The 15,082-nt window shown below is 27.6% G+C and overlaps 1 protein-coding gene and 1 long non-coding RNA gene across 14 annotated transcripts in view; both read right to left on the bottom strand.

Annotated features, from left to right (window-relative positions):
* LOC124955512 (zwei Ig domain protein zig-8-like) overlaps positions 1 to 15,082 on the bottom strand; it is a 198,940-nt gene that overhangs the window by 101,820 nt on the left and 82,038 nt on the right. The gene's annotated exons all lie outside the window — the stretch shown is intronic.
* LOC124955514 overlaps positions 1 to 15,082 on the bottom strand; it is a 28,341-nt gene that overhangs the window by 11,824 nt on the left and 1,435 nt on the right. For 2 of the 7 annotated variants that reach the window (XR_007102894.1, XR_007102893.1), the window contains exons 3-5: positions 14,616 to 14,833; positions 14,333 to 14,523; positions 14,057 to 14,257 (exon numbers count right to left, since the gene is read on the bottom strand). This is a non-coding gene — a long non-coding RNA (uncharacterized LOC124955514). Of the gene's footprint in view, positions 1 to 13,263; positions 14,258 to 14,332; positions 14,534 to 14,615; positions 14,834 to 15,082 lie in introns of those variants that run through there. The other 5 variants (XR_007102895.1, XR_007102896.1, XR_007102897.1 and 2 more) reach the window with 4 other exon arrangements.

The following is a 15,082-nucleotide window of genomic DNA, read 5'->3' on the forward strand; positions in this document are numbered from 1 at the left end:
GCTTTTAACTATTAAGATGAAATCATCTAGTATTTGGAATAATGCAGCAGTTTAAGACTGATATATCGTGCAAAATTTTTTATGAAACGTTCAAAAATTAAGTGTACAGATAATTCAATTAAAATTAAACAAATAGGGAATCAATCAAGAGCAGAATTTTTATTATTAAAAAAGATTTATTGAATTAAGCGCTATGAAATGTGAATAACTAGTAGACATTTCAAGAAAGATAGATTCAATTCTAATCAAACCTAATACACAATTATTTATGCATGAAGAAGTTAAAAAAAAATCTATCCACATGTAAAATTCGTGATGATAAGACGAAGGTATTACAAACAGAAAAATTCTAAAGTAGGAATCTCATAAATTATATGACATGGAGATGTCTATTATATGTCTCATAGGGAAAATATCCTAACATCTTTCAAAGAATAGGGAATTATTTAATAAAACAAACGTATTATGAGAGAAGAAAAAAATGGGAAGAATTGTGTATCCATACATCGTTTGCAATATTATAGGAAATAGGGACAACCTTGACAGATCGAATCCTAAGGAATAAATACAGATTCATTAAATCAAAAGAACGGAGTTATGTTTATTATAGTTAAAATAAATAATAAGGCGCGTTCAAAACCTGTTGTCTGTTCAAAAAAGGAAATATTCAAGAAGAATCGCTTTTAACTATTAAGATGAAATCATCTAGTATTTGGAATAATGCAGCAGTTTAAGACTCATATATCGTGCAAAATTTTTTATGAAAAGTCCAAAAATTAAGTGTACAGATAATTCAATTAAAATTAAACAAATAGGGAATTATTCTCGAGCAGAATTTTTATTGTACTTGTTGATTAATTGAATTAAGCGCTATGAAATGTAAATAACTAATAGACATTTCAAGAAAGATAGATCCAATCCTAATACCCAATTATTTATGCATGAAGAAATTTAAAAAAAATCTATCCACCTGTAAAATTCGTGTTGATAAGACGAAGGTATTACAAACAGAAAAATTCTAAATTAGGAATCTGATAAATTATATGACATGGAGATGTCTATTATATGTCTCATAGGGAAAATATCCTAACATCTTTCAAAGAATTGGGAATTATTTAATAAAACAAACGTATTATGAGAGAAGAAAAAAATGGGAAGAATTGTGTATCCATACATCGTTTGCAATATTATAGGAAATAGGGACAACCTTGACAGATCGAATCCTAAGGAATAAATACAGATTCATTAAATCAAAAGAACGGTGTTATGTTTATTATAGTTAAAATAAATAATAAGGCGCGTTCAAAACCTGTTGTCTGTTCAAAAAGGAAATATTCAATAAGAATTGCTTTTAACTATTAAGATGAAATCATCTAGTATTTGGAATAATGCAGCAGTTTAAGACTGATATATCGTGCAAAATTTTTTATGAAACGTTCAAAAATTAAGTGTACAGATAATTCAATTAAAATTAAACAAATAGGGAATCAATCAAGAGCAGAATTTTTATTATTAAAAAAGATTTATTGAATTAAGCGCTATGAAATGTGAATAACTAGTAGACATTTCAAGAAAGATAGATTCAATTCTAATCAAACCTAATACACAATTATTTATGCATGAAGAAGTTAAAAAAAAATCTATCCACATGTAAAATTCGTGATGATAAGACGAAGGTATTACAAACAGAAAAATTCTAAAGTAGGAATCTCATAAATTATATGACATGGAGATGTCTATTATATGTCTCATAGGGAAAATATCCTAACATCTTTCAAAGAATAGGGAATTATTTAATAAAACAAACGTATTATGAGAGAAGAAAAAAATGGGAAGAATTGTGTATCCATACATCGTTTGCAATATTATAGGAAATAGGGACAACCTTGACAGATCGAATCCTAAGGAATAAATACAGATTCATTAAATCAAAAGAACGGAGTTATGTTTATTATAGTTAAAATAAATAATAAGGCGCGTTCAAAACCTGTTGTCTGTTCAAAAAAGGAAATATTCAATAAGAATCGCTTTTAATTATTAAGATGAAATCATCTAGTATTTGGAATAATGCAGCAGTTTAACACTGATATATCGTGCAAAATTTATTATGAAACGTCCAAAAATTAAGTGTACAGATAATTCAATTAAAATTAAACAAATAGGGAATTATTCTCGAGCAGAATTTTTATTGTACTTGTTGATTAATTGAATTAAGCGCTATGAAATGTAAATAACTAATAGACATTTCAAGAAAGATAGATCCAATCCTAATACCCAATTATTTATGCATGAAGAAATTTAAAAAAAATCTATCCACCTGTAAAATTCGTGTTGATAAGACGAAGGTATTACAAACAGAAAAATTCTAAATTAGGAATCTGATAAATTATATGACATGAAGCCGTGCAGTAGATGGCTCATAGGGAAAATATCCTAACATCTTTCAAAGAATAGGGAATTATTTAATAAAACAAACGTATTATGAGAAAAGAAAAAAATGGGAAGAATTGTGTATCTATACATCGGTGGCAATATTATAGGAAATAGGGATAGTCCTGACAGATGGAATCCTAAAGAACAATTATAGAAATATTAAATAAAAGAACAGAGTTATGATTTAACAAAAGTTAAAAGAATGCTGTGTGGCGTACCAAACTAGTGACTGTCCAAAAAAGGAAATATTCAAGAAGAATCGCTTTTAACTATTAAGATGAAATCACCTAGTTTTTGGAATAATGTAGCAGTTTATGATTTCGTGCAAAATTTTTTCTGATATGAGGAAATATTTAGTGTACAGAGCATTCAATTAAAATTAAACCAATTAAGAATTATTTACGTTTGGAAATTTAACCAGACATTTACGTAATTGAACGAGGCGCTATGAAATGAGCAACATCATGAGACCATTCCAGAAGGATAGATTAAATTCTATTCACACCTATTATACAATTATTTATGCATGAAGAAATTTAAAAAAAATCTATCCACGTGTAACATTCGTGATGAAAGGACGAAAGTATTACACTGGGAGAAACTCCAATGTAGGTATCTCATAAATTATATGCCATGGAGATGTCTATTATATGTCTCATAGGGAAAATATCCAAACATCTTCCAAAGAATAGGGAATTATTTATTAAAACAAACGTATAATGACAGAAGAAAAAAATGGGAAGAATTGTGTATCCATACATCGTTTGCAATATTATAGGAAATAGGGACAACCTTGACAGATCGAATCCTAAGATATAAATACAGATTCATTAAATCAAAAGAACGGAGTTATGTTTATTATAGTTAAAATAAATAATAAGGCGCGTTCAAAACCTGTTGTTCGTTCAAAAAAGGAAATATTCAAGAAGAATCGCTTTTAACTATTAAGATGAAATCATCTAGTATTTGGAATAATGCAGCAGTTTAAGACTCATATATCGTGCAAAATTTTTTATGAAAAGTCCAAAAATTAAGTGTACAGATAATTCAATTAAAATTAAACAAATAGGGAATTATTCTCGAGCAGAATTTTTATTGTTCTCATCGATTAATTGAATTAAGCGCTATGAAATGTAAATAACTAATAGACATTTCAAGAAAGATAGATTCAATTCTAATCAAACCTAATACACAATTATTTATGCATGAAGAAATTTAAAAAAAATCTATCCACCTGTAAAATTCGTGATGATAAGACGAAGGTATTACAAACAGAAAAATTCTAAATTAGGAATCTGATAAATTATATGACATGGAGATGTCTATTATATGTCTCATAGGGAAAATATCCTAACATCTTTCAAAGAATTGGGAATTATTTAATAAAACAGACGTATTATGAGAAAAGAAAAAAATGGGAAGAATTGTGTATCTATACATTGGTGGCAATATTATAGGAAATAGGGACAACCTTGACAGATCGAATCCTAAGGAATAAATACAGATTCATTAAATCAAAAGAACGGTGTTATGTTTATTATAGTTAAAATAAATAATAAGGCACGTTCAAAACCTGTTGTCTCTTCAAGAAAGGAAATATTCAAGAAGAATCGCTCTTATCTATTAAAATGAAATCATCTAGTATTTGGAATAATGCAGCAGTTTAAGACTGATATATCGTGCAAAATTTTTTATGAAAAGTCCAAAAATTAAGTGTACAGATAATTCAATTAAAATTAAACAAATTGGGAATCATTCTCGAGCAGAATTTTTATTAAGGCTATCAATTAATTGAATTAAGCGCTATGAAAAGTAAATAACTAATAGACATTTCAAGAAAGATAGATCCAATCCTAATACACAATTATTTATGCATGAAGAAATTTAAAAAAAATCTATCCACCTGTAAAATTCGTGTTGATAAGACGAAGGTATTACAAACAGAAAAATTCTAAATTAGGAATCTGATAAATTATATGACATGGAGATGTCTATTATATGTCTCATAGGGAAAATATCCTAACATCTTTCAAAGAATAGGGAATTAGTTAATAAAACAAATGTATTATGAGAAAAGAAAAAAATGGGAAGAATTGTGAATCTATACATCGGTAGCAATATTATAGGAAATAGGGATAGTTCTGACAGATGGAATCCTATAGAACAATTATAGAAATATTAAATAAAAGAACAGAGTTATGATTTAACAAAAGTTAAAATAATGCTGTGTGGCGTACCAAACTAGTGACTGTCCAAAAAAGGAAATATTCAAGAAGAATCGCTTTTACCTATTAAGATGAAATCATCTAGTATTTGGAATAATGCAGCAGTTTAAGACTGATATATCGTGCAAAATTTTTATGAAACGTTCAAAAATTAAGTGTACAGATAATTCAATTAAAATTAAACAAATTGGGAATCAATCAAGAGCAGAATTTTTATTAGAAAAAAGTATGAATTGAATTAAGCGCTATGAAATGTAAATAACTAATAGACATTTCAAGAAAGATAGATTCAATTCTAATCAAACCTAATACACAATTATTTATGCATGAAGAAGTTAAAAAAAAATCTATCCACCTGTAAAATTTGTGATGACAAGACAAAGGTATTACAAACAGAAAAATTCTAAAGTAGGAATCTCATAAATTATATGACATGGAGATGTCTATTATATGTCTCATAGGGAAAATATCCAAACATCTTTCAAAGAATAGGGCATTATTTAATAAAACAAACGTATTATGAGAGAAGAAAAAAATGGGAAGAATTGTGTATCCATACATCGTTTGCAATATTATAGGAAATAGGGACAACCTTGACAGATCGAATCCTAAGGAATAAATACAGATTCATTAAATCAAAAGAACGGAGTTATGTTTATTATAGTTAAAATAAATAATAAGGCGCGTTCAAAACCTGTTGTCTGTTCAAAAAAGGAAATATTCAAGAAGAATCGCTTTTAACTATTAAGATGAAATCATCTAGTATTTGGAATAATGCAGCAGTTTATGATCGATATATCGTACAAAATTTTTTATGAAACGTCCAAAAATTAAGTGTACAGATAATTCAATTAAAATTAAACAAATAGGGAATCAATCAAGAGCAGAATTTTTATTATTAAAAAAGATTTATTGAATTAAGCGCTATGAAATGGGAATAACTAGTAGACATTTCAAGAAAGATAGATTCAATTCTAATCAAACCTAATACACAATTATTTATGCATGAAGAAGTTAAAAAAAAATCTATCCACATGTAAAATTCGTGATGATAAGACGAAGGTATTACAAACAGAAAAATTCTAAAGTAGGAATCTCATAAATTATATGACATGGAGATGTCTATTATATGTCTCATAGGGAAAATATCCTAACATCTTTCAAAGAATAGGGAATTATTTAATAAAACAAACGTAATATGAGAGAAGAAAAAAATGGGAAGAATTGTGTATCCATACATCGTTTGCAATATTATAGGAAATAGGGACAACCTTGACAGATCGAATCCTAAGGAATAAATACAGATTCATTAAATCAAAAGAACGGAGTTATGTTTATTATAGTTAAAATAAATAATAAGGCGCGTTCAAAACCTGTTGTCTGTTCAAAAAAGGAAATATTCAAGAAGAATCGCTCTTAACTATTAAGATGAAATCATCTAGTATTTGGATTAATGCAGCAGTTTATGATCGATATATCGTACAAAATTTTTTATGAAACTTCCAAAAATTAAGTGTACAGATAAATCAATTAAAATTAAACAAATTGGGAATCATTCTCGAGCAGAATTTTTATTAGTATTAAGCTTTGATTGAATTAAGCGCTATGAAATGTGAATAACTAGTAGACATTTCAAGAAATATAGATTCAATTCTAATCAAAAATAATACACAATTATTTACGCATGAAGAAATTTTAAAAAAATCTATCCACCTGTAAAATTCGTGATGATAAGACGAAGGTATTACAAACAGAAAAATTCTAAATTTGGAATCTGATAAATTATATGATATGAAGCCGTGTAGTAGATGGCTCATAGGGAAAATATCCTAACATCTTTCAAAGAATTGGGAATTATTTAATAAAACAAACGTATTATGAGAAAAGAAAAAAATGGGAAGAATTGTGAATCTATACATCGGTAGCAATATTATAGGAAATAGGGATAGTTCTGACAGATGGAATCCTAAAGAACAATTATAGAATTATTAAATAAAAGAACAGAGTTATGTTTTAACAAAAGTTAAAAAAAAATGCTGTGTGGGGTATCAAACTAGTGACTGTCCAGAAAAGGAAATATTCAATAAGAATCGCTTTTAACTATTAAGATGAAATCATCTAGTATTTGGAATAATGCAGCAGTTTATGATCGATATATCGTACAAAATTTTTTATGAAACGTCCAAAAATTAAGTGTACAGATAATTCAATTAAAATTAAACAAATAGGGAATCTATCAAGAGCAGAATTTTTATTATTAAAAAAGATTTATTGAATTAAGCGCTATGAAATGGGAATAACTAGTAGACATTTCAAGAAAGATAGATTCAATTCTAATCAAACCTAATACACAATTATTTATGCATGAAGAAGTTAAAAAAAAATCTATCCACATGTAAAATTCGTGATGATAAGACGAAGGTATTACAAACAGAAAAATTCTAAAGTAGGAATCTCATAAATTATATGACATGGAGATGTCTATTATATGTCTCATAGGGAAAATATCCTAACATCTTTCAAAGAATAGGGAATTATTTAATAAAACAAACGTATTATGAGAGAAGAAAAAAATGGGAAGAATTGTGTATCCATACATCGTTTGCAATATTATAGGAAATAGGGACAACCTTGACAGATCGAATCCTAAGGAATAAATACAGATTCATTAAATCAAAAGAACGGAGTTATGTTTATTATAGTTAAAATAAATAATAAGGCGCGTTCAAAACCTGTTGTCTGTTCAAAAAAGGAAATATTCAAGAAGAATCGCTCTTAACTATTAAGATGAAATCATCTAGTATTTGGATTAATGCAGCAGTTTATGATCGATATATCGTACAAAATTTTTTATGAAACTTCCAAAAATTAAGTGTACAGATAAATCAATTAAAATTAAACAAATTTGGAATCAATCAAGAGCAGAATTTTTATTAGCAGCAAATAGTGATTGAATTAAGCGCTATGAAATGTGAATAACTAGTAGACATTTCAAGAAAGATAGATTCAATTCTAATCAAACCTAATGCACAATTATTTATGCATGAAGAAGTTAAAAAAAAATCTATCCACATGTAAAATTCGTGATGATAAGACGAAGGTATTACAAACAGAAAAATTCTAAAGTAGGAATCTGATAAATTATATGACATGAAGCCGTGTAGTAGATGGCTCATAGGGAAAATATCCTAACATATTTCAAAGAATAGGGAATTATTTAATAAAACAAACGTATTACGAGAGAAGAAAAAAATGGGAAGAATTGTGTATTCATACATCGTTTGCAATATTATAGGAAATAGGGACAACCTTGACAGATCGAATCCTAAGGAATAAATACAGATTCATTAAATCAAAAGAACGGAGTTATGTTTATTATAGTTAAAATAAATAATAAGGCGCGTTCAAAACCTGTTGTCTGTTCAAAAAAGGAAATATTCAAGAAGAATCGCTTTTAACTATTAAGATGAAATCATCTAGTATTTGGAATAATGCAGCAGTTTATGATCGATATATCGTACAAAATTTTTTATGAAACGTCCAAAAATTAAGTGTACAGATAATTCAATTAAAATTAAACAAATAGGGAATCAATCAAGAGCAGAATTTTTATTATTAAAAAAGATTTATTGAATTAAGCGCTATGAAATGTGAATAACTAGTAGACATTTCAAGAAAGATAGATTCAATTCTAATCAAACCTAATACACAATTATTTATGCATGAAGAAGTTAAAAAAAAATCTATCCAAATGTAAAATTCGTGATGATAAGACGAAGGTATTACAAACAGAAAAATTCTAAAGTAGGAATCTGATAAATTATATGACATGAAGCCGTGTAGTAGATGGCTCATAGGGAAAATATCCTAACATATTTCAAAGAATAGGGAATTATTTAATAAAACAAACGTATTACGAGAGAAGAAAAAAATGGGAAGAATTGTGTATTCATACATCGTTTGCAATATTATAGGAAATAGGGACAACCTTGACAGATCGAATCCTAAGGAATAAATACAGATTCATTAAATCAAAAGAACGGAGTTATGTTTATTATAGTTAAAATAAATAATAAGGCGCGTTCAAAACCTGTTGTCTGTTCAAAAAAGGAAATATTCAAGAAGAATCGCTTTTAACTATTAAGATGAAATCATCTAGTATTTGGAATAATGCAGCAGTTTATGATCGATATATCGTACAAAATTTTTTATGAAACCAGCAAAAATTAAGTGTACAGATAATTCAATTAAAATTAAACAAATTTGGAATCAATCAAGAGCAGAATTTTTATTAGCACGAACTAGTAATTGAATTAAGCGCTATGAAATGTGAATAACTAATAGACATTTCAAGAAAGATAGATCCAATCCTAATACACAATTATTTATGCATGAAGAAATTTAAAAAAAATCTATCCACCTGTAAAATTCGTGATGATAAGACGAAGGTATTACAAACAGAAAAATTCTAAATTAGGAATCTGATAAATTATATGACATGGAGATGTCTATTATATGTCTCATAGGGAAAATATCCTAACATCTTTCAAAGAATAGGGAATTATTTAATAAAACAAACGTATTATGAGAAAAGAAAAAAATGGGAAGAATTGTGTATCCATACATCGTTTGCAATATTATAGGAAATAGGGACAACCTTGACAGATCGAATCCTAAGGAATAAATACAGATTCATTAAATCAAAAGAACGGTGTTATGTTTATTATAGTTAAAATAAATACTAAGGCGCGTTCAAAACCTGTTGTCTGTTCAAAAAGGAAATATTCAATAAGAATTGCTTTTAACTATTAAGATGAAATCATCTAGTATTTGGAATAATGCAGCAGTTTAAGACTCATATATCGTGCAAAATTTTTTATGAAACGTTCAAAAATTAAGTGTACAGATAATTCAATTAAAATTAAACAAATTGGGAATCATTCTCGAACAGAATTTTTATTAGTGTCCTTCATTAATTGAATTAAGCGCTATGAAATGTAAATAACTAATAGACATTTCAAGAAAGATAGATTCAATTCTAATCAAACCTAATACACAATTATTTATGCATGAAGAAATTTAAAAGAAATCTATCCACGTGTAACATTCGTGATGAAAGGACAAAAATATTACACTGGGAGAAACTCCAAAGTAGGAATCTCATAAATTATATGACATGGAGATGTCTATTATATGGCTCATAGGGAAAATATCCTCACATCTTTCAGAGATTAGAGAATTATTTAATAAACTTAACGTATTATGGAATAAGAAAATAATAGGAAGAATTGTGTATCCCTATATTGGCGGCAATATTATAAGAAATAGGGACAATCTTGACAGATCGAATCCTAAAGAACAATTATAGTATTATTAAATAAAAGAACAAAGTTATGTTTTAACTAAAGTTAAAATAAATGCTATGTCGCGTATCAAACTAGTGTTTGTTCAAAGAAGGAAATATTCAATAAGAATTGCTTTTAACTATTAAGATGAAATCATCTAGTATTTGGAATAATACAGCAGTTTAAGACTGATATATCGTGCAAAATTTTTTATGAAACGTTCAAAAATTAAGTGTACAGATAATTCAATTAAAATTAAACAAATTGGGAATCATTCTCGAACAGAATTTTTATTAGTGTCCTTCATTAATTGAATTAAGCGCTATGAAATGTAAATAACTAATAGACATTTCAAGAAAGATAGATTCAATTCTAATCAAACCTAATACACAATTATTTATGCATGAAGAAATTTAAAAGAAATCTATCCACGTGTAACATTCGTGATGAAAGGACAAAAATATTACACTGGGAGAAACTCCAAAGTAGGAATCTCATAAATTATATGACATGGAGATGTCTATTATATGGCTCATAGGGAAAATATCCTCACATCTTTCAGAGATTAGAGAATTATTTAATAAACTTAACGTATTATGGAATAAGAAAATAATAGGAAGAATTGTGTATCCCTACATTGGCGGCAATATTATAAGAAATAGGGACAATCTTGACAGATCGAATCCTAAAGAACAATTATAGTATTATTAAATAAAAGAACAAAGTTATGTTTTAACTAAAGTTAAAATAAATGCTATGTCGCGTATCAAACTAGTGTTTGTTCAAAGAAGGAAATATTCAATAAGAATTGCTTTTAACTATTAAGATGAAATCATCTAGTATTTGGAATAATGCAGCAGTTTAAGACTGATATATCGTGCAAAATTTTTTATGAAACGTTCAAAAATTAAGTGTACATATAATTCAATTAAAATTAAACAAATTGGGAATCATTCTCGAGCAGAATTTTTATTAGTGTTCTTCATTTATTGAATTAAGCGCTATGAAATGTAAATAACTAATAGACATTTCAAGAAAGATAGATTCAATTCTAATCAAACCTAATACACAATTATTTATGCATGAAGAAATTTAAAAGAAATCTATCCACGTGTAACATTCGTGATGAAAGGACAAAAATATTACACTGGGAGAAACTCCAAAGTAGGAATCTCATAAATTATATGACATGGAGATGTCTATTATATGGCTCATAGGGAAAATATCCTCACATCTTTCAGAGATTAGAGAATTATTTAATAAACTTAACGTATTATGGAATAAGAAAATAATAGGAAGAATTGTGTATCCCTACATTGGCGGCAATATTATAAGAAATAGGGACAATCTTGACAGATCGAATCCTAAAGAACAATTATAGTATTATTAAATAAAAGAACAAAGTTATGTTTTAACTAAAGTTAAAATAAATGCTATGTCGCGTATCAAACTAGTGTTTGTTCAAAGAAGGAAATATTCAATAAGAATTGCTTTTAACTATTAAGATGAAATCATCTAGTATTTGGAATAATGCAGCAGTTTAAGACTGATATATCGTGCAAAATTTTTTATGAAACGTTCAAAAATTAAGTGTACATATAATTCAATTAAAATTAAACAAATTGGGAATCATTCTCGAGCAGAATTTTTATTAGTGTTCTTCATTTATTGAATTAAGCGCTATGAAATGTAAATAACTAATAGACATTTCAAGAAAGATAGATTCAATTCTAATCAAACCTAATACACAATTATTTATGCATGAAGAAATTTAAAAGAAATCTATCCACGTGTAACATTCGTGATGAAAGGACAAAAATATTACACTGGGAGAAACTCCAAAGTAGGAATCTCATAAATTATATGACATGGAGATGTCTATTATATGGCTCATAGGGAAAATATCCTCACATCTTTCAGAGATTAGAGAATTATTTAATAAACTTATCGTATTATGAAAAACAAGAAGATTTGGAAGAAATGTGTACCTATGCATCATTGGCAAGATTATAGTAAATAGATATTTTCTTGACGGACCTAATTCCAACGTACTGGATATAGATTTATTTAATTTAAAGAACAGATTTATGATTTAAAAAATATTAAAATAAATGTAATGAGATATAGAAAACTAGTTATCTGTTCAAAAATGCAAAGATTCAATAAGAATCGCATTTAATCTCTTAAACTGAAAATACGTTGAATTTGAAATAAAGGATTAGTTTATGATTGTCATATCGTGCAAAATTTTTGATGCAACAATGAAAAATTAAGTGTACTTCCTTCGATTAAAATCAAGAAAAATGAAAATCATTTATGTTCCGAATTTTTATTATAACAAATTGCTTATATGAAAAATCGTTATCTTACGTTATTTAAAAATAAAGATAATGAAGCATCAGTAAATTTAAGCGTGTAATAGAAAATTAAAACACAATATTCGATAGTGAAGAGTGAATTTCCCGGTTTCCATTATAATGTTAAAAATAGATAGAGAGATTTTACAAAGCGAAGACTAACGTATTGTTTTTAGGGAAAATTGAGACATCGAATAATTTAAAGAGTAGATAGGTATTGTGTGAATTTAAGATACAATAAAAAAAGAATTTAAAAAAGATGCGAATTTCATTGTATCGACAGCATTAAAAAATTAAGTAAAACAAGAACAAAAAAAGCGAAGTAGAGATTTTGTATAGTGTCCAGAACAGTTTGCTTATCGAGAAAAGTGAAATCTAACATAACATGATACATATGATTCATTGAATATTGATAGAGATTTCAGTCTATTTAAAGCAACGATAATCTTATAAAATGTATTACTCTGTTGTTCTGTTTCAATATCCTGTATCAAATATCTATCGTTATTAAGTGTACTCACGATTTCGTATAGCCCTTTATATTTCATCTCTAATTTCTTATTTCAATCAAAATTCATTCACATTTTCTATCAATGAAAAATCGTGTACCGTGTATAATATTGTTGAATAAGTATTGAAATCTAAACACTCCTAAAGATTGTTACGGAATAATTTATCGAAGTAGATAAAAATTTTTATGTCATATTAAAATCGATTAGACTTGGCAAAATTAAACAAGGTATAATAATATTTTTCTGATATGAACTAACTAGTCTGATAAAATTATATATATATATATATATACCTTATATTATATTATTTTGTTAGATAAATAGCCAAGATTTCTATGTCCTCTATGAAAAAAAAAATAATTTTGAATAAATACATAATTGTTTTATGGTGCAATTATAATAACTATTCCATGATTAGAGTAATTTGTAAATATCATTTGCAACGGGACTTAAAATTTTTTTTTAAAAGAGTTTATCTAATAATAGGACTTGTCTAAACATTCAGTGATACAGAAAACACTTCGATAGCCAATAAATTAGAAAAATTTTCTAAAGATAGAAAATAACATAAAGATCCCAAATTGCAAATGGACAATTAGAAAACATTATTTTAAAAATCTAATTACAAATAGCAACTCGATTGTAATTTAGATGATTACGATTGGTATATACATTACTTATCCGAAATTCAATGTAGAGTAGTATAATGTAACAAAGGGAACGCGGTATGAGACAGACAGAGAGAGAGAGAGAGAGAGAGAGAGAAAGAGAGGATATCTATTCCTTTTTCGATATTTTTGCGATGTTGCAATGATACCGTTCAAATATATATACAATTGTAATAGTCTCCAGATTATCTAAAACTACATTAAACATAGTCGTTGAAACGGGACAGGCAGCATTAGAAAGTCAAAATGGTATTCCAGCGAACTGATAAAATCCGACCGTATATGTTAAACGACAATTATGTAGTTTAGAAACTTCAGTTACCGGTGATACTTGATAATATAACGATTACTTAGGACTCGATATGATATAATATTTAATATGTCTGCTTTGTCTGTTCGATCGATCCTGTATTCTCTCGATATAGAATGTTATTATTTAACTGTTATTATTTCATTATTATTATTTAACTGTTTTACGATCTACATTCCCCTTCCCCTTCATTCTCCCATTCATACCTTGCACGTCATTTTATCTCGAAAAGAGTAGTATCATCGAACAACAGGAAAACAGAAAATCATTCGCTTCGATGATGTTACCTTCTATAATCTAGTTACTGTGCATTATTTCCTGTTGTCGTCGTTCATGATGTTGGATAATCAATACGGTTGATAATGTACAATTGTCGAATCCCATCGGTGTTTCTATCCATCTCAGTTCTATCGATACAATATCCATTTGTTTCAAAAAATTCTCAACGATTATATATCTCAATACAGATTGAAAATACTTACTATTCAATAGTTCGGTGTATAACATTTTTGTGTATAACGAGTATGATCCAGTGTTCGCTTCTATTTTCGTGTCTTCCTTGTTGGATCGGTTCTGCGCATGTAATGACGCGCTATCTCTTCGTCCATTACGAGCCAGGAATATTTAATACATGTCTCTACAATCTACATGGTCTTGTCGTCCACTATTGTTACTAAACACATCTTGGGATTAATTGTCATCATTGATTATTAATATCAATCTGTTCTGAGATTATCTCATTAACAATTCATTTGATCTACTCACGATTACAATATCGTCCTGTGTGTCATCCTCCCGTAATGATGACCTACAGGATCAAAGGGATGACTTGATACGTCATCGGAACTATGGATGGATCTTCAATTCTCCTTTACTCCCAATTATAGTTCTAACAGTTATAATACATATCCATATCCATACTCTGTTAATTTTACGAAACTTTAGATATGTACGTCAGTCCTATTTCATCATCGTTGTTAATCCTGTATTTAGTATTACGCATAAGTTTTCTAGATCGATCATAATTGATCTAATTATAGTTCGACTTATTCGAACTATATATCTCTACTATTGTAATTCTTTCTACAAAGTTATTATCCTCGACGTTCTCTTTCTCCAATCTTAATAAATAATAAATAACAATTTGCTTTAATGCATTCAAAAATTTAACATTACTTTATAATTTTGTACACTTATTATCTTATTTATAGTTAAATCACGTAATTGTCGTT

The sequence above is a fragment of the Vespa velutina genome, chromosome 18 (genome assembly GCF_912470025.1).
Source record: "Vespa velutina chromosome 18, iVesVel2.1, whole genome shotgun sequence".
In the NCBI taxonomy this organism is placed as follows: domain Eukaryota; kingdom Metazoa; phylum Arthropoda; class Insecta; order Hymenoptera; family Vespidae; genus Vespa; species Vespa velutina.